Raw genomic sequence first — 21,696 nt, 5'->3', positions numbered from 1 at the left:
GATATGTGAGGCGAGTGGAAAACTCAAGGATGGAAGAACAGAATACTGATGCTGATAGCGCTCACGATCCTAGGGTGGACCCTGCCGCCAGCGAGACCCGAGCAGAGACAGCTATGGGGAGTAGTAAAGGCATGGCCACTGCCACTGCCCCTGAGTAACCTATCAGCAGAGACTTTGAACAGCCTGTCGCTCTGTCAGACATGGCATTTGGGCTGTGTCAGTTCCTACACTGGACTGTGTGTTTCCAGCATTCCGTTCAACAACTTCTCTCGGGCTGCAAACCTATCCCAACAGCTGGGACACTTGCTGAACACAAACTGGTCTAGCAAACTTGAGGAGTTTACCGCGCAGCTAAGATTAGAAATCATGAATGTTAGCTCCATGTCTCAATCAGCTATGACAGTGTTTGATGCCAAAAGGCTTGGTCCGGGGTGGGAGTTATGGGTGTGATTGTGATCGCTGGACTGCTGCTTCTTGGCAGGGCAATTTGCTCTGTGTGGCGGCAGCAATTACAGGATAGACGAGTGCTGTTGCAAGCGATGGCTGCCCTGGAAGAAGGCATCTCCCCAAATATATGGCTTTAGATGTTGGATCAGTAGCCAGAGACAGGTAAGATCTGGAGCTGCACATATCAACCTAAGACAGGGCACAGACCAGAGCTGTCTGCTGCCTGAGGACGGGTAAGAATGCTGCAGACTCTGGGCAACCTAAGACAGGCATGATCCAAAGGCCACGCATTATATCAAACAAAGAAGGGGGAGATGTGAGGGCTGGGCCCCTGGCCAGGGCTCGGTCCCGGGGCTGATCCACCGCAGCTCCCTTGCCCAGTGGTAGTTCTAAGACCTGGTATTTTAGCCTCGTCACCAGCTGGAGAAGATGGCGCCCATTTCCTGCTCACCACCCTTTCCCCTCTTCCCTGTTGGGGATTGGTCCAGCAGACTTCCGTACCCGCGCACAGCTCGTGCTGCCCGCTTAGAGTGGCGCGTGACACCTATCCACTTAAAGGTCACGCATGATACTGTCCCGGATTGGTTGGGTGACTGAATATAAGGGAGCCCGCCGGGAGGGAAAAAGAGCTGCCCGACAACTGCTGTAACCACCACGAGAGATTAGACAATAAAGCCTAGAGAAGAATCAAGACCTTGGGCGTGTTGCTTCGGTCCCTGAAGGGTCGCGACATCCATGTAGTGGGTATTTGAAGAGGGCAGTGATGGTTAAAGAACCATTAAGGGGCATTTGGAGTTCTGATCAAGCTTTATTTAATGATCCAGGTGCTGGGGCAGGAGGGTGCTCACCTCGTGAGCATTTATGGTGCTCCAGGCTTGCTCCTACGCATCAGGCAGTGTGTGTGGTGTGAGTCTGGGAGCAGCTTGCCTCCCGAGGCTCCCTCTTTACAACCGTTACCATCTCACTTCTCTCTTCGTGCTTCTGTCTCAACACACAGCAGAGGCTAAAGAGAGAGCGTGCTAACGGGCTATTCCCTGGCCCCAGACGGGCTCCCGTCTGGGCCGTGAACCAGCTGTGTGCTCATGGCTGCTTCCCCTGAGCCAAGGTCACGGCAGCATTGAGCTCATGGTTCCTGGGCACAGGAAATGCCTCCTACATATGAAATGCACAGAGGCTGCAGTGAGCAATAATCACAACTCAATAGAAGTGAGCAGTGTTTAATGTTGAAATGAGCATTTTAAATCATGCTTAATGTTAAATACTAATGGATAATACCTTCTTTTGGTTATTCATACCATTAGCTATCAAGTCTATTTCATGATTAAGAAACAGTTTTAACAACAGTTAAGACTGAATTATTAAAAAACAAATGATAATAACAAATTTCTCATAATTTTCTTTTTATAGAAGGAATCACATCTCTCATGATTTGCTGTTTTAGGGGCTCATTCTAAGTTGGCGGGAAAAACAGAAGCAACAGCACAGACCAGAACCAATGCTGGCATCTGAATAAGCCATCAAGGTTGACAGTTCCTAAGAACAGACACTCACTGGATCCTCAAATCTGGGACCTGTGTTTTTAAAAGCTCTTAAACTCTCTTTAAATATCTTTGCAAGAGATTCTCACAGTCAGCCAGAATCGGTCACCACTGATAGGGTTTACCTCCACCTGTAAAAGGAAAGCTCAGCCGTGAGAAACACGGACACCGACCCTCCCACACACGTGTGTCTGTGATGGCAGTTCTCCCACCTTGTCTGTGGTTCATTGCAGTGCCTGACCTTTCCCTTGAGAGGCCGAGGTTCTCTGTGGGTGTCAGTCACATCTGTCTTACCCGCATATAGGCTGTGATCCCTGCTTTGTCCTGAGAAGGCATGGGGTAGGGTCCCCTGCCATGGAGGGAGCAGCGACCGCCAGCTGACCCAGGCGCAGGTATGGACTGAGGACAAGGGCAGACACCTAGGGGTGGTGGGGCAGGGCTGCCCTCCCAAAAGCCAGAGGTCGGAGAGAGCTGCCAGGGCCCCAGCCCAGCTGAGGGTGGGTGGGGGGCTGGGTAAGTCTCTCCCCATGCCCTCTCCTGATGTCCTCTCAGGTCTCTCCAGAGTGGGAAAGCTCAGGCAGAGAGCCAGGCTGGGCCCCCGCACACCAGACAGTGCAGGGCCAACGGGCAGACCAGGGCGAGCAGGGGACTGAGGCCCGGGGCTCCAGGGGGGTGGGGGGGCAGCGGAGGGCAATGGGGTAGGGGGGTGGGGGAGGAGGGGAAGGGGGAGGGAGGAGGAGGGCCGCGGAGGGGTTATGGAGGCTGGGCGGGAGGGGGAGGGGAGGAGGAGGGAGGGGGTAAGTATGGGAGGGGAGGGGAGGGGCTTGGGGGAGGGCCCGGAGGGGAAGGAGGGGGGGAGAGGGGAGGTGGGTGGGTGGGGGTAAGGAGAGAGGGAAGGGAGGGGAGGGGAGGGGTGGCCGCGCAGGCAGCGGGCCTCCAAACGCGGCCTCCTCCTGCTGTGCTCGTCTTGGCCAAAGACCCAAGGGTCCTGGCCGCCCTGGGTGAGCTGTGAGCACCCTTCCCGGGACCCAGGTGGTCTTTCTGGGCCCTGACTCGGTTTCCTGAGCCTTCCTTGGAGGCGCGCCATGACTGAACGGAGGTGGCACCGGAGGTGGCACCTCAGCTTCGCTTGTTAAACTCAGGTACAGGAATGCACAGGGCAGGAGGTACCCAGGACTGTGCACCACACACAATGCACAACACACGCAGAAAAGCATATGATGAAAATAAGGGGTTTTCTCTTAGCTACATTTTGTAATTTTTCTAGAGGCAGTTGTATTAGTCCTATCACTTACATAAATAAGGGTCTCTAAGACCTTAAGGACAAATTCTACTTGCACAGCAAAGTAGAGGATATCTTCCAAACGGCCTTGGGGAAAGGACAGGGTCTGGACAGGTTCCACCCAGACTGGAGGACTCTGCACCTGCAGAGGCCCCCCAATTAATCCCACACTCTCCTCTACCCCGGGGGGTACAATGTCTGCCTGGTAATCCCTGGGGCTTGTGGTGGGTCAAGTGGTTTTATATGCTCGAGTGTAAGCTATTTTTAGGTAAGCAGAATAGCCGGAGGCAGATTATCCTGAAATTGCCCACTTAGTGCATTTGAAGAGGCATATCTAAGCTGGTGCTGGCTTTTCCTGCAGACCCCCAGCGGACTGTCTCCACCCCCCGCATCAACGTGTGTTGTCGCTGAACAGAACAGGGTGGGTTTCTCATTTCTCTTTTCTGGGGAGTCCAGGATTCGAGCCCCACTCTGCCAAGGGTGACATGGTGCTGCTTGCCCCTTTTCCTGAGGGGACAGTGGGCTGCCTTCCAGGAGGCTTGGTTGAAAGGCCAGGACTGGTTTGAGAGGTTGGGTTCTGGGGCCTTGGTGGGTCCCAAGTGTCAGAAGCAGGACAGCATTCACCCCAGATAGAGGCCTGGGGGTCTGGCATGTCCTCCCCTTGCCCGCTGTGCATAGCCCCCTCTCTGAAGCCTGTGGCTGGAGTGGACGGCAGCAGGAGGCTCACAGCCTTAGGAGCCTCCTGAATTTGTGCTGTTCCTTCCGCCTCTCCTGCCATGTGGGGCCGTGAGGCCAGGGGAGCCAGTAGCTGGCCCCTGACCAGCTCAGAAGGCAGAGAGAAAAGAGAAATGCTTCTCTTGTTTAAACCACAGCTCTGTGGGGTTTTCCTGGGTCAGGGAGATAGGGGGGTAGCAGGTGCACGGCCGAACTGTTCTAAATGCTTCAGGGGCCAACTGGCCTGAACAGGGGTTATTATCAATTATGTCATTTAGACAGATTTCCCATTGTGGTGCATCACTGGGCCTCTGCCCCTCTCCTTTCCTCCCAAGGTAATTAGTGGCTGCGTCACTCATGCCAGAATCTCTGCCCAAGTGTGAGAAGGGAGAGGATAGCTGGGTTCCAACCACATTTGCATCTTAATTTCTCTAGAAGTTTTGGGTAGAGGAAGATATTGGTGAGAATTTGGGTTTCGGATATTCAGTGTGTTTTCAACTCTGAACAGAGTATAAAGAATATACTGAATAGAGAGTATAAAGAATATACTGAACAGAATATAAAAAATATACTGTGTAGAGAATATACTGAAAATTTAAAGGCTGATTAAAAACCTTCCATTTCAAGCACAGAGCTGCAGAGAAAACAGCGTAAGGAAAACCCCAGACCTCAAGCCCAGCTTCAACAATGACCAGTGTTCTGCCTCCTGGTTTCATTTGTGCAGTGGGTCCCTGAGCGTGACCTGTGTGAGCACCACCTAGAACGTGTTGGTGAGGCACATCCCAGATCCTCAGGGACCAGGAGTCCGGTGCCCAGCAGCCTGTGCAGAGCGGTCCCTCCAGGGGACCATGGTGCTGGCCAGCCTGTAAGAATAACTGCATCTAATCTCCCAGATTTGTTGGTTGTGGGCCATGTATTCTTTTACTACTGCATCCTTCCATGCCCATCTCTAAACCAAAGGGATGGTGATCCTTCGGTATCTGTGCTAACAAACTCAGTCATTGATCTGTACTGCAATCCAATGCCCAGGCAAATGCAAATTTTCCTGATTATGTCTACAATGCCTTTACCGTTGGTTGCAGAACCTGATCTAAATGAGGGATGCATGTTGCATTATGTTACTAGTCACTCAATTGTCTTTTAGTCTAAAACCATCTCTCTTCCCTATTTATTTATTCTCTTCATTATGTTTGCTTGGAGGAAACATGTCACTTGTCCTTACAGAATGTCCCATGTGCTCAGGTCTTTAAGTCTCCATGCTCCTCTGTTCACAGCTGTGTAACAGATGTTTCTGTGAAAGTGCGAGGGCCTCTGCTCAGGTGGTGACCCCGACTGTGACCCTGCCCTGCTCCCCACTCTGCAGGTGAGCCTTCTCTCTTCTAATGGCATCATTTCTGCACCAGCCTGTAACCGCTAAGGTTGGAGGTGGGGAGTGGGCTGGTGGGGAGACCGGTGTGCTGGCAGGGTGCCTGGGACACATAATACACGCTGTCTTACTGATGCTTGAACAAGTAAGTAAAACCAAAGGATCGATCATCTGTGCCCTCAGAGCCCCCAGGGGTGACCCCAAGCCCCAGCACCGACTCAGGAAGTCGGACACCTTCTCCTGAACTCCTGCAAATGTGACTGGGTCTGAGACCCTGGAGTCCCTTTCAGGTGGCAATGCAGCAGGTGGTGCTCAGAGAAGAGGCTGTCCTGCTACAAAGGTCATGGGGCCACAGGAGCTCTGGCTCACTGATGGCAGAACAAAAATGGAGGGGCAGCTTGGTGGCTTCTTACCATACGGACCTCCTCTTACCACAGGATCCCGTAGACACACTCTGCAGTACTTACTCAGCTGGGCAGTTGTGACCACAAAAAAGCCCACACACGAATGTTTATGGCAGCTCTGTTCATAATTGCAAAACCTGGAAACAACTAAGATGCCCTTCAGTAGGTGACTGGATAAATAAATGGTGGTCCATCCAGACAAGGGAATATTACTCAGCACAAAAAAGAAATTCTCTATGAAGCCATGAAAAGACATGGAGGAACCTTAAGTACGTATCACTTAGTGAAGCAGCCAGTTCGAAAAGGCTCCATAACGTGTGAGTCCAACTCTGTGACACTCTGGAAAAGGCAAATCTATGGAGACAGTAAAAGGTGAGCAGCTGCTAGAGGTCAGGGGCTGGAGGGACAAACAGGTGGATCCCAGAGGACTTTTAGGGGATGAAACTGCTATGAATGGCACTGAAACAGCGGGTGCATAACGTTGTACTTTGCCCAAACCCATAGGACTCACGACACTGAGTGACATTAATGTAAACCATGGTCTCTGGGTGACGATGATGTGCCCCTGTAGGTTCACTGATTGTAGCAAGTGCACCACCTGGCGGGGGGCTGATAGTGGGGGAGGCTGTGCACGTGGGGGACTGACAGGACATATGGAAAATACCTGTGCCTACCCCTCAATTTTGCTGTGAACCTAAAGCCGCTCTGAAATAAAATGTGTTTTAGACGTTTTTTAATCTTTAAATTTTAAAAATGCTTTCAAAAAGATTCCCAGGAACAGGAGGTCCCGCATCTGCCTGGCTTCCTCTGGTGGCAGCCAGGAAGCATTTAGGTCCAGGGAGTGTCTGTGGTGTCCCGCAGGGACAGGGCTGGACTGGCGGGTGGCCAGCGCTTGCCTGCAGCGTGGCTGCCTCTCCCGGTTGAGCCAAGGTTGGGGGTGCTGCTGCTTTCTCTGGACCTCCTGGCCTGGAAGGGTTCTCAAGGCTTCTTTTCCTATTTTTTCCTTAGGCAGCATTTCTGCATTTGATGTTTATTTCACAACGGTGTCTTGTTTCCCAGGTTGCTATGAAGAGAAACAAAATAGTAGGTATGAAAAATCCTTCAGATCTTCAGAAGAAAGCCACCCTATAAATCCAAGTTATTATTCCTAATAAAATGATTCAGGACATCCACCACCTCTTCATCTACTTCATCAGATAAAAAATAATCTCCATCCTCTCCCTTGCCAATTCTTCCTCCCACCTCCTCTAGAGAAAATAAATACCTAGTTTCAGTTATTTATGAGGCATAGAGTTTATATTTGCTCCCATAAAGCCTCAGAGATTTCCCTCATTTTAGACAACTTCATAGCTCCCTGGGTAGAAATAAAGGTGGGCGTGCTGAGACCTCGCTCCCCTTTCCGTAAGATCTAAGCCCCTGGTACTTCCAATGCTGGGTGCGGGCGCCTACTTTCTATATTGGGCTCTCAGTGCAATTGGAGTGTTTCCCAGAGAGACCAAACCAGACGTTTTGTCTAATCATTGCTATTTTACAACTTTTATCCAGGGTGGCTATGGAGTAATTTCTACTATTTCAGGGTATATAATGGGAGATGAATTACTGCAGTTTTGGGAACCGTGGCCGTGGGGTCTGGGGTCTGGTGTGGGTGCCTAGGGACTCCACCCCAGACCTGCTCAGGTGACCCGCCTTGGGCTGTGCCTTCTTGTGGCTCAGTGCGCATGGGTGCTGACAAAGCTGGGACTCGTTTCTCTGAAGAGGAGCAGCTGACCTGGCTTTTATCAGACCGGGGAATCTTTGGAGAGGGTTACAGTTTGCTGTGAGGTTTACCTCCAAACTGAAGGCAGACATAGCTGGGAGGCATGAGAAGTGTTTTCTGGACAGACCAGTTTCCTCAGTAAAATGGGGATAACAGCACCTTCCTTTTGAACTTTGCTGGTGAGCCTGGCATGCATTAAGGGTGGCTGGAGTCTGAGGCTATCCCTGCAACGCTGGATGCTCAAAGTGTGTGCAAGAGCCTCCCCCGCCGATACTGCTCTCCCGGGGCAGACCTGACTGTTTCTCTGAAGCTGGGCTCTTAGCACCACCATAGGGAAAGTGAGCCTTCCGGTCTAGGGCACACTGACGTGCTCACAACTTACCCTCAGTCTTAGGAACAACCTCCCAGAACCGCCTCCAGTCCTGGAAGCTCTTTGAATTTTCATAAGCCACGAGCCTCCCACTTCCCTTGCATGTTTATGACACTTGAAACGAACTTCTGAAAAAAAGCTCTTTCGAAATTGCTGTTTTTTTTAATGGTGTTTTTTTTTTTTTAATCACTGTTCTCTGTTTCTCCTTTGTTTGTGTCAACCTCACAGCACTGGCAAGTGTCCCAAGGATTCTAGGCCCTGGGTTGGTTTGGTGGCCTCAGGACTCCTTGTAGGGCTGCATTCCCACACCCTGTACTTTGTAAAAAGTGAAACACTGTTTTTACTTTGAAATGGAAATTTTTCTCCACTTGTATCTTTGCAGCAGGCCACAGAAAACAAGCCTTTTTCTAAACATAGATGTCCGATTATGGCAGCCTATCATTTCTCCATCAAATTGCCTTTGAAACTTGGTCAAAATCAGCTGTCTAATGTGGCCTTATTTCTGGACATTCCACTGATTTCTTTTCTATTTTCTCAGGAAATGTCTTGATTACCATAAACTCATTATAATCTTGGAAATCAGGTAGTGCTAACTCTCCAAATTTGTTCTTAGTTTTAAATGTTTTAACTATTATAGGTATTCTGTATTTCTGTATGAATTTTAGATTCAATTATGAAATTATGAACCAGCCTGCTGGGATTTTGACAGGGTAAATATTATGAGTAAATTTGAAAATAATGTATATTATGATATTGCTGGGTGAAGTGTTCCATGAATATCAGTTAGGTAAAGTCAGGTGATAGTGTTGTACAAATATTCCATACCCATGCTGGGTGTTTGCCCGCCTGTTCTATCAATTATTTGAGAGAGGGTTACTGAATTCTCGGACCTCAGTTATGAATTTATACATTTTTCCTTGCCGCCATATCAATTTCTGCTTCACTTACTTTGTAGTTCTATTATTAGGTGATATTTAGGATTATTGCGCTCCTTTGATGAATTAACCTCTTGTCATTATGAAATCTCTTTCTTTATCTCTGGTTATTTCCTTTATTTGAAATCTATTTTTTTGGTATTAATACAACAGCTTCAGCTTTATTTAATTAATGTTAGTATGGTATGTCTTTTTCCACCACTTTACTTTTAATTTATCACGTCTTTATATTTAATATATGTTGTTTCTTGTGGGCAGTGTATAGTTGGATCTTGTTCCTGCATCCAGGCTAAGAAAATCTGCTTTTAATGGGAGGATATTTAGGCCATTTATATTTAATGTGATTACTGATAAGGATATGATCATCTTTGTATTTGTCCCCTCTGATTTTTGGATTGTTACAGTCCAATAATTAAAATTATTAGGATTGATTTATTTTTTATTCTTTGTTGGCTTTATTAGCTACAACTTTTGTTATTCTTGTAGTTGATTTAACTGTTTTTTTTGGTATCATTAATATACAATTACATGAAGAACATTATGTTTACTAGGCTCCCCCCTTCACCAAGAAACCCCCACATACTCCTTCATAGTCACTGTCCATCTGCGTAGTAAGATGCTGTAGAATTACTACTTGTCTTCTTTGTGTTGCACAGCCCTCCCTGTGCCCCCCACGCACTATACATGCTAATCGTAATGCCCTCTTTCTTTTTCCCCAACCTTATCCCTCCCTTCCCTCCCATCCTCCCCAGTCCCTTTCCCTTTGGTAAATGTTAGTTCATTCTTGGGTTCTGTGATTCTGCTGCTGTTTTGTTCCTTCAGTTTTCCTTTGTTCTTATACTCGACATATGAGTGAAATCATTTGGTACTTGTCTTTCTCCGCCTAGCTTATTTCACTGAGCATAATACCCTCTAGCTCCATCCATGTTGTTGCGAATGGCAGGATCTGTTTTTTTCTAATGGCTGAGTAATATTCCATTGTGTATATGAACCACATCTTCTTTATCCATTCATCTACTGATAGACATTTAGGTTGCTTCCATATCTTGGCTATTGTAAATAGTGCAGCGATAAACATAGGGGTGCATCTGTCTTTTTCAAACTGGAGTGCTGCATTCTTAGGGTAAATTCCTAGAAGTGGAATTCCTGGGTCAAATGGTATTTCTATTTTGAGCATTCTGAGGAACCTCCATACTGCTTTCCACAATGGTTGAACTAATTTACATTCCCACCAGCAGTGTAGGAGGGTTCCCCTTTCTACACAACCTCGCCAACATTTGTTGTTGTTTGTCTTTTCGATGATGGCAATCCTTACTGGTGTGAGGTGATATCTTATTGTGGTTTTAATTTACATTTCTCTGATGATTAGCGATGTGGAACATCTTTTCATGTGCCTGTTGGCCATCTGGACTTCTTCTTTAGAGAACTGTCTATTCAGCTCCTCTGCCCATTTTTTAATTGGATTATTTGCTTTTTGTTTGTTGAGGCATGTGAGCTCTTTATATATTTTGGATGTCAATCCGTTATTGGATCTGTCATTTATGAATATGTTCTCCCATACTGTAGGATGCCTTGTTGTTCTATTGATGGTGTCCTTTGCTGTACAGAAGCTTTTTAGCTTGAAATAGTCCCACTTGTTCATTTTTGCCTTTGTTTCCCTTGCCCGGGGAGATATGTTCATGAAGAAGTCACTCATGTTTATGTCCATGAGATTTTTGCCTATGTTTTTTCCTAAGAGTTTTATGGTTCCATGACTTACATTCAGGTCTTTGATCCATTTAGAATTTACTTTTGTGTAACAGGTTAGACAGTGATCCAGTTTCATTCTCTTACATGTAGCTGTCCAGATTTGCCAGCACCATCTGTTGAAGAGACTGTCATTTCCCCATTGTATGTCCATGGCTCCTCTATTGTATATTAATTGGTCATATATGTTTGGGTTAATGTCTGGAGTCTCTATTCTTTTCCACTGGTCTGTGGCTCTGTTCTTGTGCCAGTACCAAATTATCTTGATTACTGTGGCTTTGTAGTAGAACTTGAAGTTGGGGAGCAAGATCCTCCCACTTTATTCTTCCTTCTCAGGATTGCTTTGGCTATTCAGGGTCTTTGACGGTTCCATATGAATTTTTGAACTATTTGTTCCAGTTCATTGAAGAATGCTGTTGGTAATTTGATAGGGATTGCATCAAATCTGTATATTGCTTTGGGCAGGATGACCATTTTGACGATATTAATTCTTCCTAGCCAGGAGCATGGGATGAGTTTCCATTTGTTAGTGACCTCCTTCATTTCTCTTAAGAGTCTTAAGAGTGTCTTGTAGTTTTCAGAGTATAGGTCTTTCACTTCCTTGGTTAGGTTTATTCCTAGGTATTTTATTCTTTTTGATGCTATTGTGAATGGAATTGTCTTACTGATGTCTCTTTCTATTAGTTCATTGTTAGTGTATAGGAAAGCTACAGATTTCTGTGTGTTAATTTTGTATCCTGCAACTTTGCTGAATTCTGATATTAGTTCTAGTAGTTTTGCAGTGGAGTCTTTAGGGTTTTTTATGTACAATATCATGTCACTTGCAAATAGTGACAGTTTGACTTCTTCTTCACCAATCTGGTTTCCTTGTATTTCTTTGTTTTGTCTGATTGCCATGGATAGGACCTCCAGTACCACGTTGAATAACAGTGGGGAGAGTGGACATCCCTGTCTTGTTCCCAATCTCAGAAGAAAAGCTTTCAGCTTCTCGCTGTTCAGTATAATGTTGCCTGTGGGTTTATGATATATGGCCTTTATTATGTTGAGGTACTTGCCCTCTATTCCCATTTTGCTAAGAATTTTTATCATGAATGGATGTTGAATTTTGTTGAATGCTTTTTCAGCATCTATGGAGATGATCATGTGGTTGATGTGGTGGATGATGCTGATGGATTTTCGAATGTTGTACCATCCTTGCATCCCTGGGATGAATTTCACTTGGTCATGGTGTATGATCCTCTTGATGTATTTTTGAATTCGGTTTGCTAATATTTTGTTGAGTATTTTTGCATCTATGTTCATCAGGGATATAGGTCTGTAGTTTTCTTTTTTGGTGGGGTCTTTGCCTGGTTTTGGTATTAGGATGATGTTGGCTTCATAGTATGAGTTTGGGAGTATTCCCTCCTCTTCTATTTTTTGGAAAACTTTAAGGAGAATGGGTGTTATGTCTTCTCTGTATGTCTGATAAAATTCCGAGGTAAATCCATCTGGCCCGGGGGTTTTGTTCTTGGGTAGTTTTTTGATTACTGATTCAATTTTGTTGCTGGTAATTGGTCTGTTTAGATTTTCTGTTTTTTTTGGGTCAGTCTTGGAAGGTTGTATTTTTCTAGGAAGTTGTCCATTTCTCCTAGGTTTTCCAGCTTGTTAGCATATAGGTTTTCATAGTATTCTCTAATAATTCTTTGTATTTCTGTGGGGTCTGTCATGATTTTTCCTTTCTTGTTTCTGATTCTGTTGATGAGTGTTCACTCTCTTTTTCCCTTAATAAGTCTGGCTAGAGGCTTATCCATTTTGTTTATTTTCTCAAAGAACCAGCTCTTGGTTTCATTAATTTTTTCTATTGTTTTATTCTTCTCAATTTTATTTATTTCTGATCTTTATTATGTCCTTCCGTCTGCTGTTTTTAGGCCTCATTTGTTCTTCTTTTTCCAATTTTGATAATTGTGACATTAGACTATTCATTTGGGATTGTTCTTCCTTCTTTAAATATGCCTGGATTGCTATATACTTTCCTCTTAAGACTGCTTTTGCTGTATCCCACAGAAGTTCTGGCTTTGTGTTGTTTTTGTCATTTGTTTCCATATATTGCTGGATCTCCATTTTAATTTGGTTGTTGATCCATCAATTATTTAGGAGCATGATGTTAAGCCTCCATGTGTTTGTGAGCCTTTTTGCTTTCATTGTACAATTTATTTCTAGTTTTATACCTTTGTGGTCTGAAAAATTGGTTGGTAGAATTTCAATCTTTTGGAATTTACTGAGGTTCTTTTTGTGGCTTAGTATGTGGTCTATTCTGAAGAATATTCCATGTGTACTTTAGAAGAATGTGTGTCCTGTTGCTTTTGGATGTAGAGTTCTATAGATGTCTATTAGGTCCATCTGTTCTAGTGTGTTGTTCAGTGCCTCTCTGTCCTTACTTATTTTCTGTCTGGTGGATCTGTCCTTTGGAGTGAGTGGTGTGTTAAAGTCTCCCAAAATGAATGCATTGCATTCTATTTCCTCCTTTAATTTTGTTATTATTTCTTTCACATATGTTGGTGCTCCTATATTGGGTGCAGATATGTTTATAATGGTTATATCCTCTTGTTGGCCTGAGCTCTTTATCATTATGTAATGTCCTTCTTTATCTCTTGTTACTTTCTTTATTTTGAGGTCTATTTTGTCTGATAGTAGTATTGCAACACCTGCTTTTTTCTCTCTGTTGTTTGCATGAAATATCTTTCTCCATCCCTTGACTTTTAATCTGTGCCTGTCTTTGGGTTTGAGGTGAGTCTCTTGTAAGCAGCATATAGATGGGTCTTGCTTTTTTATCCATTCTATTACTCTGTGTCTTTTGATTGGTGCATTCAGTCCATTTACATTTAGGGTGATTATTGAAAGATATGTATTTATTGCCATTGCAGGCTTTAGATTTGTGGTTACCAATCAAGGTTAGCTTGTTTACTACCTTACTGTCTGACCTCACTCACTTATTGAGCTGTTATAAACATAGTCTGATAATTATTTCTTTCCCTTCTTTTTCCTCCTCCTCCATTCTTCATATGTTGGGTGTTTTGATCTGTGCTCTTTTTAGGAGTGCTCCCATCTAGAGCAGTCCCTCTAAGAGGTGGTTTGTGGGAGGCAAATTCCCTCAACTTTTGCTTGTCTGGGAATTGTTTAATCCCTCCTTCATATTTAAATGATAATCATGCTGGATACAGTATCCTTGGTTCAAGGCCCTTCTGTTTCATTGCATTAAATATATCATGCCATTCTCTTTTGGCCTGTAAGGTTTCTGTTGAGAAGTCTGATGATAGCCTGATGGGTTTTCATTTATAGGTGACCTTTTTCTCTCTAGCTGCCTTTAAAACTCTTTCCTTGTCCTTGATCTTTGCCATTTTAATTATTATGTGTCTTGGTGTTGTCCTCCTTGGGTCCTTTCTGTTGGAAGTTCTGTGTATTTCCGTGGTCTGTTCGATTATTTTCTCCCCCAGTTTGGTGAAGTTCTCAGCAATTATTTCTTAAAAGACACTTTCTATCCCTTTTTCTCTCTCTTATTCCTCTGTACCCCTATAATGCAGATATTGTTCCTTTTGGATTGGTCACACAGTTCTCTTAATATTGTTTCATTCCTGGAGATCCTTTTATCTCTCTCTGCATCAGCTTCTATGCGTTCCTGTTCTCTGGTTTCTATTCCATCAATGGCCTCTTGCATCTTATCCATCCTGCTTATAAATCCTTCCAGAGATTGTTTCACTTCTGTAATCTCCCTCTGGACATCTGTAATCTCCCTCGAGACATCTGTAATCTCCCTCCTGACTCCATCCCTTAGCTCTTGCATATTTCCTTGCAGCTCTGTCAGCATGTTTATGATTTTTATTTTGAATTCTTTTTCAGGGAGACTTGTTAGGTCTGCCTCTGCAGATCCTTTCTCAGGTGTTGTTTGAACTATCTTGGACTGGACCAAATTTTTTTGCCTTTTCATGGTGATAGCAGTGGCTGTAGGCAGGTTTTTGGTGTGTCAGCTGGGAGAAGAAAGTCCTTTCCTGCTTGCTGGATGCCTTGCCCTTCTCCACTGCCTGTGACGGTTACCCACACTCCTGGAGCAGTCACTGGGTTAGTCCCCTAAGGTGCTGTGGGCGGGGTGTCCATCAGAGCAGCATGGAGCCCTGTGGGGAGTGGCAGGCATGGCAGGTGTGCTCCTCCATGCTAGTGGCCACCCTGCTGGGCAGCTCTGTGCCAGCAGCGGCCTTTGGGTCTGGCTTGGGTGGCTGTGCCTTGGGCTGGGATTCCAGTCAGCTGCTGGGAGTGTGCTTGCTCTCTCTGGCTCCACTGCAGGTGCGTGTGGGCCTCTACCAGGCCCCTCTGGCTCCTCTGCCACTGGTGTGCGTGAGCCATGCCTGAGCTGTTCGTACAAGCCTCTTCTGGTCTCCTCTGATGCCATTGGTACACGGATCTGCTCTCAGTCCCTTCCAGAACCGCCATCCCCAGCACGTGCTGCCACTCTCCCACTACTGGGCCTGTGCGTCGGGGTCTGTGCCAGTTGGAGGAATGACTGGCAGGCTGCTTATTGCCATGAGGAGCTTCAGAGCTGCACCGCCTCCCCGGGGTCTAGGGCGCCTAAGTTTCCCTGGGATTCCCAGCTGCTTCCTAATTGTGCCAGGATAACTTCATCCAGCTATGGGGTCCCTGTCTCTTTAAGATTTGCAGAAAGCACTCACTTTTCTTTTGTCTCAGGGGCATCAGTTGTGGGGACCTGCCCACAGGTTTTGCTTTTCCGTTTCTCTAATATCCAGCACCCTGTGCACCTTGTATCTACATTCTGTGTGCGGATTTCTAGAGCTCGTTGTTTAGCAGTCCCGGGTTTTCACTCCCTATTCGTTCCAACTCCTTTCTTCCTGCCGGGTTTTGGGGTGGGGGAGCATTCAGGTCCTGCCTGGCCACAACTTGTATCTTACCCCCTTCGTGTGATGTTGAGTTCTCACAGATGTAGATGTATCCTGGCTGTTGTACTGCATCCACTGGTGTCTCTTTTAGGAATAGTTGTATTTATTGTATTTTCATAAATATATATGTTTTGAGGAGGAGATTTCCTCTGAACTACTCATGCTGCCATCTTCCCATGATCATTGATTTAACTTTTTGTGCCCATCTTTCACTTATTACAGACTAGGGCTTAGTGTTATTATACTTATTCACATATTCTGTGAGGACCTAACAATAGTATACTGCTATTATTCCCATCCCCAACTTTATTCTATTGCCATATATTTTTTACATAATTAATAAACTCCATAGAACATTGTTATTCTTTGTTTAGATAGACAACAATTACCTCTTGAAGATATTTAAATAATAAGAACAAAACATTATACCTTTACCCATACAGTCACCAATTCTGATTCTTTTCTTTCCTTTGTATAGATTCATATTTCCTCTGGTATCATATTCCATCTGCCTGAAGGACATCCTAAACCATTTCTTGTAATGTAGATCTGTTGGGGGTGAATTCTTTAAGATTTTTTATTTCTGAAAATGCCTTTATTTTGCTTTAATTTTCAAAAGACCTTGTCATGGAGCATAGAATTATGAGTTAACAGAATTTTTCCCTTCAGTTCTTTAAAGGTGTTACTACACTGATTTCTCTTTTATCATTTATGATAAGAGCTCTGCTGTCATTCTTATCTAAGTTCCTATGTACATAATGTGTCTTCTCTGGCTGATTTTAATATTTTCCCTTTATCACTGGTTTTGAGCTCTTTCATAATAATGTGCCTTGGCATTTAATGTTTCTTATGTTTGGGGTTCCATCATTCTCTTGAATTTGTATGTTTATAGTTCTCATTAAATTTAGTAAGTTTTTGGCCATCTTGTCATCAAATGTTTTTATTGTCTCTTCCCTCTCTTCCAGGGACTCTAATGTTTAACTATCTATTAGGCTATTTGAAGCTGTCCAACAGCTCATATGATCTGTTCATATTTAAAAATTATTTTTTCTCTCTTTCTCCATGAAAAATATGATTCTCTAGCCTGGTTGATGGGAGCAGGCCCTGCCCACACTAGGCCTCCTGGCCTCAGGTGGTCCCCCACACTTGGATGCTGCCCAGCCTCAGCTGAGCACTCTGCAGATGCCCAGGGAGCTCCCTGTGCATTTTGCTCCCCCAGCCCTCTGCCCTGTGGCCTCTAGCCACTTTGGTCTCCCAGATGCAGCTCTTCCTCCTCAGCTCAGGGGCTCCTTAGGTCCCCCTGGAATGCTGTCCCTGTGGCCCCCTGGGAGCTCTATTCAGGCCATGGGTTGGGGCAGCTCTCTCAGGCCCACTCCACTCATTCCCACTCTCAGAGATTACCACCATTTGTTTCCTGGTGCCTGGTGTTTGGAAAACATTTGCTTCATATATTTTGTTAGTTGTGTGTGTTTTGTTAATAGCACATTGGGAGTGGAGGTGGGGGTAAATATGGTGTCTGTTACTTTATCTTGGTTAGAACCTTAAATCATCTCAACACTCTTGAAAGCCTGGATAAAATAATTTCCTGGGAATATATAATTTACTTAAGTAGACTTAAAAAATATAAAGAGACTGATGATTTTCCAACAGGAAATATAAAAAGTTGCCAGCTAAATCTCCAGAAATCACTAGGTTCAATTGTTTTCACAAGGCATCCAACCAAACCTTTATAAAATAACAGTTCCAATGTTATTAAATGGGCCTATTCTAGAACTTAAAAAAAAAGAGAGGCCTCCCACTCATTTTATGAAATGAACATAGTAATTCAATTTAACAAAGATGGCAAAAAAGAAAATTACAGGCCTATGCTGCTTATTAATATTGATTTAAAATTCATAAATAAAACATTACTAACTAGAATACTGCAGCAAATAAACACAGAAATTCACTATATGACCAAGCATGTTTTATTCCAGGAATTGTAAGAGTGACCCAATAGTAGGAAATTATTAATACAGTTACTGTGTTAATAAACTAAGTTGAAAAGTGTGTGCTTATTTCCATGATGCTGAAAGGCAGTCAATAAAATTCAATAACCATTCCTGATAAAAACTGCTTAATAAGATAGGAGTATATGTATGCTACATTAATAAGGTGAGATATACCTACTTCCACCTCAAGTCAACAGCATCTTCTTTATTGGAAAGTACTTCTATTAAATAATAAGGTGCGAGTGCCCACTGTTATCATTATTATTTGGACGCACTTTGGAAGAACCAGCCAATACAATAAAAAGTACTAACAGGAAATAAGAGGTATAAAATTGGAGATCTGGAAATAAAGCCATGATTAGTTTTACGTTAATATAAATTATACTTTATTAATTTATTATATGCCTAGAAAATCAGAGTATCCTCTGAAAAAACATCATAAACAATAAGAAAATTCAACAGTATGCCATGGTACAAAACTAATATACAACATTCCAGCAACCTTTGTGTATAAAAGCAACAACTCATTGGAAGAGCAAATGGAAAAAAAAGACCCACCTAAAAATAAAAGGAAACATAATAAATATACTAAAAATAGGGAAAATCTACAAGAAAAACTAAAATAAGGGCAAAAATAATTTTTAAAAAATCCCTACATAAGCAAGTGGAAAAACTGCCTATGTACTTACCAGACTACTGAACATGACAAAGATGTTAATTCCTCTGAAAATTAAACTATAACATTATTTTGGATCTAGTAGAAATATCACCGGTTTTTGAAAATGAGGCAACATTGTTATGGAAAAAAATAAATAAAGGAATAAAACTATGTGAAAAATAAAAATGATGACCAGGAACTAACCTTATTAGAAGTTCAAACATATCATGAGACTCAATAAATAATTAAAATGGTATGATATCAGAGTCCGTGGGCGCACAGGTCAATGCCACAGAACAAAACTACAGAGGTAGCTCTCCAAACTTGTGAGAATTCACTGGATCATAGAACTGGCATTTCACAGGTGAAAAAAAAGATTATTCAATAAAAGCTGTTGGACAAGCAGGGGACCATCTATTAAATAGGAGGAAAAGACAAAATTCTTTATGTCATAGTTCACAGTAAAATTCTAGCATAGATCAAATATTTTTTTAATTGTTAAAAATACTGGAAGAACACACATAAACAGAATCAGAAATGAGAAAGGAAAAATCACTACAGACACCACAGAAATACAAAGAATTATTAGAGAATACTATGAAAAATTATATGCTAACAAACTGGATAACCTAGAAGAAATGGACAACTTTCTAGAAAAATACAACCTTCCAAGGCTGACCCAGAAAGAAACAGAAAATCTGAACAGACCAATTACCAGCAACAAAATTGAATTGGTAATCAAAAAACTACCTAAGAACAAAATTCTGGACCAGATGGCTTCACCGCTAAATTTTATCAAACATCCTCCTTAAAGTTTTCCAAAAAGTAGAAGAGGAGGGAATATTTCCAAACTCATTATATGAGGCCAGCATCACTCTAATACCAAAACCAGGCAAACACCACACAGAAAAGAAAATTACAGACCAATATCCCTGAAGAACATGGATGCAAAAATACTCAACAAAATATTAGCAAACCAAATTCAGAAATACATCAGAAAGATCACCCATCATGATCAAGTAAGATTTATTCCAGAGATACAAGGATGGTATAATTTTAGAATATACATCAACATCATTCACCACATCAACAAAAAAAGGGACAAAAACCACATGATCTCCATAGATGCTGAAAAAGCATTTGACAAAATTCAACATCCATTAATAATAAAAACTCTCAACAAAATGGGCATAGAGGTCAAGTACCTCAACATAATGAAGGCCATATATGACAAACCAACAACCAACATCATACTTAACAGCAAGAAGTGAAAGCCTTTCTTTTAAGATCAGAAACAAGACAAGGATGCCCACTCTCTCCACTTCTATTCAACATAGTTCTGGACATCCTAGCCACAGCAATTAGACAACACAAAGAAATAAAGGGCATCCAGATTGGTAAGGAAGAAGTTAAACTGTCACTGTTTGCAGATGACATGATATGTACATAAAAAAATCCTTAAAGAATCCACTCCAAAACTACAAAATCTAATATCTGAATTCAGCAAAGTGGCATGATACAAAATCAATACACAGAAATCTGTTGCATTCCTATACACTAATGATGAACTAGCAGAAAGAGAAATCATGAAAACAATTCCATTCACAATTGCATCAAAAAGAATAAAATACCTAGGAATAACCCGAACCAAGGAAGTGAAAGACCTATACTTTGAAAACTACAAGACACTCAAGATTGAAATAAAACAAGATACCAATAAATGGAAACACATCCCATGCTCATGGATAGGAAGAATTAATACTGTTAAGATGGCCATCCTGCCTAAAGCAATCTATAGATTCAGTGCAATTCCTATCAAAATACCAACAGTATTCTTCAATGAACTAGAGCAAATCATACTAAAATTCATATGGAGCAACAAAAGATCCCGAATAGCCAAAGCAATCCTGGGAAGGAAGAATAAAACTGGGAGGATTACACTCCCCAAAATCAAGCTCTACTACAAAGCCACAGTAATCAAGAGAATTTGGTACCGGCAGAAGAACAAAACAATAGGCCAATGGCACAGACTAGACAGCCCTGACAAAAACCCCACCATATATGTTTAATTAATATACAATAAAGGAGACATGGACATACAATGGGGAAATGACAGCCTCTTCAACAACTGGTGTTGGCAAAACTGAACAGCTACATGTAAGAGAATGAAACTGGATTATTGTTTAACCCCAGACATGAAAGTAAACTCGAAATGTGTCAAAGACCTGAATGTAAGTCATGAAACCATAGAACTCTTAGAAGACAACATAGGCAAACATCTCCTGAATATAAGCATGAGCAACTTCTTCCTGATGCATCTCCTCAGGCAAGGGAAACAAAAGCAAAAATGCTTCTGTACAGCAAAGAACACCATCAACCATCAACAGAACAAAAAGACATCCTACAGTATGGGAGAATATATTTGTAAATGACATATCCAACAAGGGGTTAACATCCAATATATATATATATATAAAGAACTCATACACCTCAACACCCAAAAAGTAATCAACCTGATTAAAAAATGGGCAGAGGATATGAAGAGACAGTTCTCCAAAGAAGAAATCCAGATGGCCAACAGACACATGAAAAAATTCTCCACATCACTAATCATCAGGGAAATGCAAGTTAAAACCACATTGAGATATCACCTCACACCAGTTAGGATGGCCAGCATCAAAAAGACTAAGAAGAACAAATACTGACAAGGATGTGGAGAAAGGGGAACCCTCCTACACTGCTGGTGGGAATGTAAGCTAGTTCAACCACTATGGAAAGCAATATGGAGGTTCCCAAAAAAACTAAAAATAGAAATACCATTTGACCTGGAAATCCCACTCCTTGGAATTTACCCAAAGAATACAACTTCTCAGATTCAAAAAGACATATGCACCCCTATGTTTATCGCAGCACTATTTACAATAGCCAAGATATGGAAGCAACCTGTGTCCATCAGTAGATGAATGGCTAAAGAAGACGTGGTACATATACACAGTGGAATACTATTCAGCCATAAGAAAGAAACAAGGCCTACCATTTGCAACAACATGGATGGAGCTGGAGGACATTATGCTCAGTGAAATAAGCCAGGCAGAGAAAGTCAAGTGCCAAATGATTTCCCTCATTTGTGAAGTAATAACAACAAAGCAAAACTGAAGGAACAAAACAGCAGCAGACATACAGACTCCAAGAAGGAACTAGTGGTTACCAAAGGAGAGGGGTGTGGGAGGGCAGATGGGGAGGGAGGGAGGAGGGGATTGAGGGGTGTTATGTTTAGTATGCATGGTGTGAGGGGGATCACAGGGAAGACAGTGTAGCACAGAGAAGGGACATAGTGAATCCATGGCATCTTACTACACTGAAGGACATTGGGGTATGGGGTGAGGAACTGATAATACGGGTAAATGTAGTAACCACATTTTTTTTCTCATGTGAAACCTTCATAAGAGTGTATATCAATCATATCTTAATAAGAAAAATACTGGAAGAGATGGTCCAATGTGTAAAGGGCTTGGAAGTCATCACACCCACCCTTGCACCAAGAAAAATGCTGAAAAACTGAAA

This window comes from Manis javanica, chromosome 2, assembly GCF_040802235.1.
Source record: "Manis javanica isolate MJ-LG chromosome 2, MJ_LKY, whole genome shotgun sequence".
In the NCBI taxonomy this organism is placed as follows: domain Eukaryota; kingdom Metazoa; phylum Chordata; class Mammalia; order Pholidota; family Manidae; genus Manis; species Manis javanica.
This window is presented reverse-complemented; position numbering follows the sequence as displayed.